At 38.8% G+C, this 11151-nt stretch overlaps 1 pseudogene across 1 annotated transcript; it reads left to right on the top strand.

Moving 5' to 3' along the window:
* The first annotated feature begins 456 nt into the window (after positions 1 to 456).
* LOC308624972 (large ribosomal subunit protein uL30-like) lies at positions 457 to 1801 on the top strand (annotated as a pseudogene). The gene is made up of 2 exons: positions 457 to 798; positions 983 to 1801. The product of its transcript is annotated as a large ribosomal subunit protein uL30-like (transcript).
* Positions 1802 to 11151: the final 9350 nt, after the last annotated feature.

Here is an 11151-nt window from a genome sequence, read left to right as displayed (position 1 = left end):
TCTCTCACTCAGCCCTCCTTTCAGAGCTCCAGGCCAGAATATCTTCACTTGGGTATCTCACAGGGATCTCAAGCTACAGGGATCCAACACTGAACTTTTCATTTTCTACTCTCCACTCCCCATCCTCACACCCCCAGCCTGCCTTTCCCTAGACTTCCCCAATTGCTCATGATAGAAAGTAGTCAGAAAACATTTGACACCCTTTCTCAACCTCTGATTACCGAGTCTTGCCAAGTCTGTCCTCAAATATGTTTCTAATTCACTCAGGTCTTGCCACGTTTTGTCACCACCCTAGTCCAAGCTATCATCGTCTTTTCCCTGAACTACTGTAACAGCCTCCTAACACCCCTGCTTCCCTCAATAGCCCTCCAGTTCATTCTCCACACTGCAGCCAGAGTGATTTTTTTTTTTTTTTTTTTTTTGGCCGGCCTCGCGGCTTGTGGGATCTTAGTTCCCTGACCAGGGATCGAACCTGGGCCCTCAGCAGTGAAAGTTCAGAGTCCTAACCACTGGACCATCAGGGAACTCCCCAGACTGATCTTTCAAAATATGAATAAGATGATCCATGCCTCTGCTTAAGACCCTTTCGGGGCTTCCCTTTGCTCGTACAAGAATATCCAAACCTGCTCTTTTCTGGCTGGAATCATGGAGTGTGCAGAAGAGAAGAAAAAGAAGGTTCCCGCTGTACCAGAAACCCTTAAGAAAAAGCAAAGAAATTTCACAGAGCTGAAGATCAAGCTCCTGAGAAGTTATCCAAAAGATGCTTTGAGGGCTCCCTTGATGGCGCAGTGGTTGAGAGTCCGCCTGCTGATGCAGAGAACACGGGTTCGTGCCCCGGTCCGGGAAGATCCCACATGCCGTGAGCCATGGCCGCTGAGCCTGTGCGTCTGGAGCCTGTGCTCCACAATGGGAGAGGCCACAACAGTGAGAGGCCCGTGTACCACAAAAAAAAAAAAAAAAAAAAAAAAAGATGCTTTGAAAGGCAAAGAGGAAGTTTATCAATGAAAAGGCTAAGCACTGTTACAAGGAGTAGAGGCAGATGTACAGAAGCAATATTCGAATGGCTAAGATGGCAAGAAAAGCTGGCGACTTCTATGTGCCTGAGGAACCCAAATTGGCACTTGTCATCAGGATCAGAGGTAGCAGTGGTGTGAGCTCAAAGGTCCAAAAGGTGCTGCAGCTTCTTCGCCTCCTCCAGATCTTCAGTGGCACCTTTGTGAAGCTGAACCAGGCTTCAGTCAACATGCTGCGGATTGTGGAAGCACATATTGCATTGGGGGTACCCAAACCTGAAGTCAGGAAATGAACTGATCTACAAGTTTGGCTATGGCAAAATCAACAAGAAGTGAACTGCCCTGACAGATAACACATGGATTGCTCAATCACTTAGTAAATGTGGCATCATCTGCATGGAGAAGCTGATTCATGAGATCTGTTCTGTTGGAAAACGTTTCAGAGAAGCAAACAACTTCCCGTGACCCTTCAAATTGTCTTCTCCACTAGGTGTAATGAAGAAAAAGACCACCCATCTTCTAGAAGGTGGAGATGCTGGCACCAGATCAATAGGCTTATTAGAAGGATGAACTAAGGTATCTACCTTGATTATTTCTGTAATCTGGTCAGTTAATAAACGGTGACTGCTTTCAAATGGAAAGAAAAAAGAAAAAGACAATCCAAACCCTTGAGCATGGCTTAAAAGGCCCCACATGATCCTCCTTCATCTCTCCAAACCTATCTCATGCCACTATCCCGGTGCAGCCTCTAACCCTGTGCAGCCGCTACCCCTGTGCGGCCGCTACCCCTGTGCAGTCGCTACCCCTGTGCAGTCGCTACCCCTGTGCAGCCACACTGACCTGCTTTTAATTCCTTGAAGATTCCAAACCCCCTCCAACCTCAGGGCCTTCATACAAGCTATTCCTTCTGCCTGGAACACGTGTCTCCTAACTTTCCACATGACTCTTCAACCACCAGGTTTCACCTTATCAGAGAGATCTCCTCCAACTTAAAGCAGTTCTCATAACATCCTGTTATTTTCTTCCATAGCTCTTATCAAAATCATTAATTACACACACACTTAATTGTTTAATTCCTGTAACCCTTACTGGTCTGTACACTCCCCAGACCATGTCTGCTGTGTTCATCTCTGCATTGCTCATCCCAGGCACAGAGTCTGACACATAGTAAGTGCTCAGCAATGTTTGATAAAGGAATAAATTAATAAATGAATGATGAATTTGGATGAAGTAAACAGAATTTTAAAAATCTTCTGTCACCTTTTAGAAATTATTTCTTCCTCTGTCCACCACCAGACTCTCTTTGCCACTTACTCTTCCCTTCCCTAGCCAGTGCCTATGCTCCAAAACCTTTCTGCAGTATCAAAATACATCTATCCTGCCACATTCCCACAGGGACTCTGCCCTCTTCTGGCCAATATGGGAACTGATTCCATTTTACTGGAGCTTAAGGATTTATTTTCCTTCTCGGATATTTTCATCTTAATCAGCAACTTCTGGAAAAGCAAGAGCTTGGCCCAAAATAAAGACTCCAAATCCACTTTTTTAGTAATGTGTATAAATAAAGTCCATTAACAAATTCACGAGTGATGAATCCTAAATATAACCATGGCAGATGTCACTCGTTAATCCAGCACCTGTTTATTAACTATCTACTCTGGCTGTGAAACTTAGAACTTTTCAAGGAGCCCCAGACCCAACAGGGGTGAAAGATATTGTAACTAAGTTAATGAAACTGTCCCCTCTGTAGACAACTTCCCATCTCACTTCCCCCAGACCAGGACACTGGGGAGGAGGAGGATCCCTGGGCTAAAAATTTAATCAGCTCCTATACATTATGGCACAGGTAAGACCTTCTCATGCTCCCATCATGACTGAGAGAGTATCATTTCTAATAAAGGTTAGAGGTAGGATCAAGAAAAAGAACTGACACCACTCTGCAAGACTCCAGGGGGATGCTTAGAAAATCGTTGCTTTCTAGACGACATTGCCTTTGAGAATTGTTAGTGCTTGTATGTGTGTGATCCAACAGTTAATTGTGGGACCAGAGGAAATACTTGGACAAAATGTCTGCCACTCCCCCTAGCAGGGAGACCTGAAAAGCAGTCTGGATTTGGGACACCCACGGCCGCCCTGGGCTACTCTGAGGCACTTGAAATTCCAGAGGTCACCTTGGATTGGCCTGCTGGTGCCACCCCTTCCCACCACTCTCCCTCATTCCACTCCCAGCCCTGGGCATTATTATAGGCTGAAAAACTCAGACTTGGGGAAATGCAATGCTAGGGAAGAGGGATGGACCCGGGAATAAAACCAAATTCTGTGTATAAGGGTAGGATTTCCTAAAAGGTGGGTGGAGTTTCTCCCATGGGAGTTTAGAAACAAGAGGCATTTTTTTTAAGAGAGGCACATATCTGAGGACAGAGGTGTAAGGTTGGGTATGGAACACTGATGAGAAAACACCCTATGAATTGTTCAACTTCTTGGGTTGTTTTCTCTTAGACTATGGGAAATGCTCTATTTAGTGTATAACATTTAGGGTATTTATTTTTATATTATAGATTATTTATAATTATATTAGATTATTATTAGATTAGATTATTATATAACTGGTATGTTATATTAACATAATAATATTAATATACTAGATCATATTATTATTACAACCCTCCATGTGGTCATTCTTTTTAGATACACCAACCCTTCAATAAAATCTGGTTTACCCAGAAATCATTGTATGAGAATGTTGAGGTAAATATAGGTATCATGCAGTGAAATTATATTCGTCAGAATCTTTTGGTGGCTGCAAATCAAATTGGCTTAAGTGAAAAGATGAATTCATTGGATCATTGAACTGAAAATCCAGGTGCTCAAACTAAATATTCAAGAATCTCTCTTTCCTTCCCTTAAGTGTAATTTCCTCTGTGTTATCTTTATTTTCAAGCAGTTACTCCCATAGATGGGTGGAATGGCTACTAGTAGCTCCAATTTAGCAACTCCAACAAAATCAGAGCTTCTATTTCCAAAATGTTTCAGAAACACTATTAGGCAGATACCTATTTTCTCCACTTGTCCAATCTCAAACCAATCACTGTGGACAGGAATGGCCAAACCTGGGTAAAATGTCCATCTCCAGGGCAAGGGGATTAAGTCAGGTCCTTGAACCACATAAAGCAAATCTAAAATGATACATCCAGATGAAAGACACATAACATTTTAAAATAGGTATGTTATATCAGGTACTGATAAGTCTTCTAAATAAAATTTATATTTTTATTTATTTTCAATATAAAAATATAGCGAAGTAAAAGAATAGAGGAGTGATCCAGCAATCCCACTCCTGGGCATATATCCAGACAAAACTATAATTCAAACAAATACATGCACCTAAATTCATAGCAGCACTATTCACAATAGCCAAGACATGGAAACAACCTAAATATCCATTGACAGATGAATGGATAAAGAAGATATGGTACATATATACAATGGAATACTACTCAGCCATAAAAAAGAATGAAATAATGCCATTTGCAGCAACAGGGATGCAACTAGAGATTATCATACTAAGTGTAAGTCAGAAAGAGAAAGACAAACACCATAAATGAACCTATCTACAAAACAGAAACAGAAACATGGACATGGAGAACAGACTGGTGGTCACTGAGGAGAAGGGGGTTGGGAGAGGGATGGAGTGGGAGGTTGGGTTACCAGATGTAAGCTTTTATATATAGAATGGATAAACAACAAGATCCTACTGTATAGCACAGAGAACTATATTCAGTATGCTATGATAAACCATAATGGAAAAGAATATTAAAAAACGTACACATGTATAACTGAATCATTTTGCTGCACAGAAGTAATTAACACCATATTGTAAATCAACTATCCTTTAATTTAAAAAATTGCTAAAGAAAAAAAAGCAATAGAGGAGGACAAAGTTTGCTTTTTAGAAAGGGTCATTAGGGAATGAGGTCAGGACTAGTGGTTGACTCTGGCGTAGAGGGTTTCAGTTATGGGCAATGAGAAGGACAAAAGCTCCAAGGGTGACATGTGCTGGGAGGATCTGACAGACAGTGGAAGGCCCCTGTGGCTGAAGTACAGCAAGCAAAGAGTAAATGGCTGGCAATGAAGAAAGAGAGGAAGAGAGGGGCAAATAAGGGACCGCCTTGTAGACCATGGCAAAGACCGTAACCTTTATTCTAAATGGAGCAGGAAGGCATTGAAGTAATTTGAGCTCAGGATCAACATGTTGCTACTTATGTTTTAAGAGGATGACTGCCTACTGTTATAGACTTTAGGAGGCATCAGGGGAGGGAAGAGTGGAACCAGATGACTGAGGAGGCACAGAGCACCAACAAAAGATGAAAGATAGCAGTGGCTTTGGTTACGATAGTGGTGGTAGAAGCTGGATACATGGTCAAATTCAAGAATTATCTTTGAAGTCAATGCCAATAGGATTAGGAGATGGATTTGATAGAGGATGTGAAAGAAAGGGGTCCAGGATGATTTCAAGGATTCTTGCTGGAGGAAGCAAGGGCTCCATGGAGGTAACACTATGTAAAGAATACTGGCAGCATGTCACACCACCACACACACACATTTTATTGAAGAGCTCATGAACTCTATTACTTACGATCTGGCACTCAATGCCTGCACGTGTCTGGTAATCCCAAACACTGCTCTCAAGACTAACATCCTTCAGGCCTGCAAGGAAACACCTCTTGCCTCGTATCCTTGAACTATACGCATATGACTGTCCTGAAGGTATACAGGTTACGCTATTCCCAGTGCTGGAGGTGAAACACTGCTTTGAGCGAGAAGAGGATTGGAGCAGTGGAAGTTCTCAGGTAAGAGAGACAAATGACCTTGTCATACCTTTCCTCTTACATAAATAGCATCATTTCCCAGCAGTACTGAGCATCAATTTTCTTGCTTCTCTTGATGCTCCTATTTGTGGCCTGGAAGATACCCACCAACTATCTCATTATTCAAAACTGTTGCATATGGTTTCTGAAAAAACAACTGGCAATATTTTAAACATTGTCATTACTCTTAAACTTACAGATGTAGACCTAGATCTAACTAATGCATGAACTATGATACTGATTATTTACATTGGTAATTAGATGAACATTGAACTCTAGATTTGCAAATGGTTTTACTTTTATGAAAATACCTAGTAAGATTTAATTAACTTTTCCAAAACATTTAAACTTAAATATATGTAAATTAGGCACAGAGCCCTGCAGAGGTAAGCCTTGAACTTTAGCTCTGTGAAGGGATCAGCTGCATTTCTTTATCCCACGGTCAACCTGCCATGGGTATCCCAGCACCAGTCCACTGGTATGAACATTTTTTGGAGATGGACTAGTTTTAGTTTAATAATTTTGATTTAAAATTTTGATATGCATTAATTATCATATGTATTTTTGCCTTTAAATTTTGTAGACAATTTAAACTATTTAGAAGGAATAACTTTTGTGAAAAGACAGAAATAATTTTAACTTTTTGACTTTACATTTACTCTAATATGCACTCATGAATATATCCAATTTTGTACCCACTGAATACACCCACATTTTATTGTTTAATCCCTTAGAGCCTAACTGCCAATATGACACAAATTAAATGAAAACCTTTATTACAACGTGATAAATGACTTTGCTAAAGTCAAGAAAAATCTGTTTTATGGAATAACTATGTAAAAATGTACACAATAATATGTACTGATAGTAATGTGACAATATGCATATCTTTTATTTATTTATTTTTATAAGCAGATTCTTATTAGTTATCCATTTTATACATATTAGTGTATATATGTCAATCCCAATCTCCCAATTCATCCCACCACCACCACCACCACCACCCCTGCCGCTTTCCCCCCTTGGTGTCCATACGTTTGTTCTCTACATCTGTGTCTCTATTTCTGCCTTGCAAACCGGTTCATCTGTACCATTTTTCTAGATTCCACATATATGTGTTAATATATGATATATGTTTTTCTCTTTCTGACTTACTTCACTCTGTATGACAGTCTCTAGGTCCATCCACATCTCTACAAATGACCCAATTTCGTTCCTTTTTATGGCTGAGTAATATTCCATTGTATATATGTACCACACCTTCTTTATCCATTCATCTGTCGATGGGCATTTCAGTTGCTTCCACGACCTGGCTATTGTAAATAGCATTGCAATGAACGTTGGGGTACATGTGTATCTTTGAATTATGGTTTTCTGTGGGTATATGCCCAATAATGGGATTGCTGGGTCATATGGTAATTCTATTTTTAGTATTTTAAGGAACATCCATACTGTTCTCCACAGTGGCTATATCAATTTACATTCCCACCAACAGTGCAAGAGGGTTCCCTTTTCTCCACACCCTCTCCAGCATTTGTTGTTTGTAGATTTTCTGATCATGTCCATTCTAACCGGTGTGAGGTGATACCTCATTGTAGTTTTGATTTGCATTTCTCTACTAATTAGTAATGTTGAGCAGCTTTTCATGTGCATCTTGGCCATCTGTATGCCTTCTTTGGAGAAATGTCTATTTAGGTCTCCTGCCCATTTTTTGATTGGGTTATTTCTCTTTTTAATATTGAGCTGCATGAGCTGTTTATATATTTTGGAGATTAATCCTTTGTCCTTTGGTTCGTTTGCAAATATTTTCTCCCATTCTGAGGGTTGTCTTTTCGTCTTGTTTATAGTTTCCTTTGCTGTGCAAAGGCTTTGAAGTTTCATTAGGTCCCATTTGCTTATTTTTGTTTTTATTTCCATTACCTTAGGAGGTGGGTCAAAAAGGATCTTGCTGTGATTTATGTCAAACAGTGTTCTTCCTATATTTTCCTCTAGAGTTTTATAGTGTCTGGTCTTACATTTAGGTCTTTAATCCATTTTGAGTTTATTGTTGTGTATGGTGTGAGGGAGTGTTCTAATTTCATTCTTTTACATGTAGCTGTCCAGTTTTCCCAGCACCAATTATTGAAGAGACTGTCTTTTCTCTATTGTGTACCCTTGCTTCCTTTGTCATAGATTAGTTGACCATAGGTACAAGGGTTTATCTCTGCGTTTTCTATCCTGTTCCATTGATCTATATTTCTGTTTTTGTGCCAGTACCATATTGTCTTGATTACTGTAGCTTTGTAGTATACTCTGAAGTCAGGGAGTCTGATTCCTCCAGCTCCATTTTTTTCCCTCAAGACTGCTTTTGTTATTCGGAGTCTTTTGTGTCTCCATACAAATTTTAAGATTTTTTGTTCTAGCTCTGTAAAAATTGCCATTGGTAATTTGATAGGGATTGCACTGAATCTGTAGATTGCTTTGGGTAGTATAGTCATGTTCACAATATTGATTCTTCCAATCCAAGAACATGGTATATCTCTCCATCTGCTTATGTCACCTTTGATTTCTTTCATCAGTGTCTTATAGTTTTATGAGTACAGGTCTTTTACCTCCTTAGGTAGGTTTATTCCTAGGTATTTTATTCTTTTTGATGCAGTGGTGAATGGGATTGTTTCCTTAATTTCTCTTTCTGATCTTTTGTTGTTAGTGTATAGGAATGCAAGAGATTTCTGTGCATTAATTTTGTATCCTGCAACTTTACCAAATTCATTGATTAGTTCTAGTAGTTTTCTGGTGGCATCTTTAGGAATCTCTATGTATAGTATAATGTCAACTGCAAACAGTGACAGTTTTACTTCTTCTTTTCCAACTTGTATTCCTTTTATTTCTTTTTCCTCTCTGATTGCCATGGCTAGGACTTCCAAAACTATGTTGAATAATAGTGGCATGAGTGGACATCCTTGTCTTGATCCTGATCTTAGAGGAGATGCTTTCAGTTTTTCACTACTGAGAATGATGTTTGCTGTGGGTTTGTCATATATGTGCTTTATTATGTTGAGGTAGGTTCCTCAACATAATATGCCCACTTTCTGGAGAGTTTTACCATAAATGGGTGATGAATTTTGTCAAAAGCTTTTTCTGCATCTACTGAGATGATCATATAGTTTTTGTTCTTCAATTTGTTAATATGGTGTACCACACTGATTGATTTGCAAATATTGAAGAATCCTTGCATCCCTGGGATAAGCCCCACTTGATCATGGTGTATGATCCTTTTAATGTGTTGTTGGATTCTGTTTGCTAGTATTTTGTTGAGGGTTTTTGCATCTATATTCATCAGTGATATTGGTCTGTGATTTTCTTTTTTTGTAGTATCTTTGTCTGGTTTTGGTGTTAGGGTGATAGTGGCTTCATAGAATGAATTTGGGAGTGTTCCTTCCTCTACAATTTTTTGGAAGAGTTTGAGAGGGATGTGTGTTAGCTCTTCTCTAGATGTTTGATAGAATTCACCTATGAAGCCATATGGTCCTGGATTTTGTTTGTTGGAAGATTTTTAACCACAGTTTCAATTGCATTACTTGTGATTGGTCTGTTCATATTTTCTATTTCTTCCTGGTTCAGTCTTGGAAGGTTATACCTTTCTAAGAATTTGTCCATTTCTTCCAGGTTGTCCATTTTAATGGCATAGAGTTTCTTGTAGTAGTCTCTTATGATGCTTCGTATTTCTGTGATATCCATTGTAACTTCTCCTTTTTCATTTCTAATTTTATTGATTTGAGTCCTCTCCCTCTTTCTTGATGAGTCTGGTTAAAGGTTTATTAATTTTATCTTCTCAGAGAACCAGCTTTTAGTTTTATTGATCATTGCTATTGTTTCCTTTGTTTCTATTTCATTTATTTCTGCTCTGATTTTAAGATATCTTTCCTTCTACTAACTTTGGGTTCTGTTTGCTCTTCTTTCTCTAGTTCCCTTAGGTGTAAGGTTAGATTGTTTATTTGAGATTTTTTCTTGTTTCTTGAGGTAGGATGTATTGCTATAAACCTTCCTCTTAGAAGGGCTTTTGCTGCATCCCATAGGTTTTGGATCATCGTGTTTTTGTTGTCATTTGTCTCTAGGTTTTCTTTTATTTCCTCTTTGATTTCTTCAGTGATCTCTTGGTTGTTAAGTAGTGTATTGTTTAGCCTCCATGTGTTTGTGCTTTTTAGGTTTTTTCCCTGTAATATATTTCTAATCTCATAGCACTGTGGTCAGAAAAGATGCTTGAAGTGATTTCAATTTTCTTAAATTTACCGAGGCTTGGTTTGTGACCCAAGATATGATCTATCCTGGAGAATGTTCCATGTGTACGTGAGAAGAAAGTGTGATCTGCTGTTTTTGGATGGAATGTCCTATAAATATCAATTAAATCTATCTCATCTATGGTGTCATTTAAAGCTTGTGTTTCCTTATTAATTTTCTGTCTGGATGATCTGTCCATTGGTGTAAGTGAGATGTTAAAAATCCCCCACTATTATTGTGTTACTGTCAATTTCCTCTTTTATAGCTGTTAGCATTTGCCTTATGTATTGTGGTGCCCCTATGTTGGGTGCATATATATTTATAATTGTTATATCTTCTTCTTGGATTGATCCCTTGATCATTATGTAGTGTCCTTCCTTGTCTCTTGTAACATTCTTTATTTTAAAGTCTATTTTATCTGATATGAGTATTGCTACTCCAGCTTTCTTTTGATTTCCATTTGCATGGAATATCTTTTTCCATTCCCTCACTCTCAGTCTGTATGTGTCCCTAGGTCTGAAGTGAGTCTCCTGTAAACAGCATATATACAGGTCTTGTTTTTGTATCCATTCAGCGAGCCTGTGTCTTTTGGTTGGATCATTTAATCCATTCACATTTAAGGTAATTATCAATATGTATGTTTCTATTACCATTTTCTTAATTGTTTTGGGTTTGCTTATGTAGGTCCATTTCTTCTCTTGTGTTTCCCACTTAGAGAAGTTCCCTTAGCATTTGTTGTAGAGCTGGTTTGGTGGTGCTGAATTCTCTTAGCTTTTGCTTGTCTGTAAAGCTTTTGATTTCTCCGTTGAATCTGAATGAGATCCTTTCCAGGTAGAGTAATCTTGGTTGTAGGTTCTTCCCTTTCATCACTTTAAATATAGTGTGCCACTCTCTTCTGGCTTGTAGAGTTTATGCTGAGAAATCAGCTGTTAACCATTTGGGAGTTCCCTTGTATGTTATTAGTAATTTTTCCCTTGTTGCTTTTAATAATTTTTCTTTGTCTTTAATTT

Source organism: Mesoplodon bidens (genome assembly GCF_964165515.1).
Source record: "Mesoplodon bidens genome assembly, chromosome: 11".
In the NCBI taxonomy this organism is placed as follows: domain Eukaryota; kingdom Metazoa; phylum Chordata; class Mammalia; order Artiodactyla; family Ziphiidae; genus Mesoplodon; species Mesoplodon bidens.
This window is presented reverse-complemented; position numbering and strand designations above follow the sequence as displayed.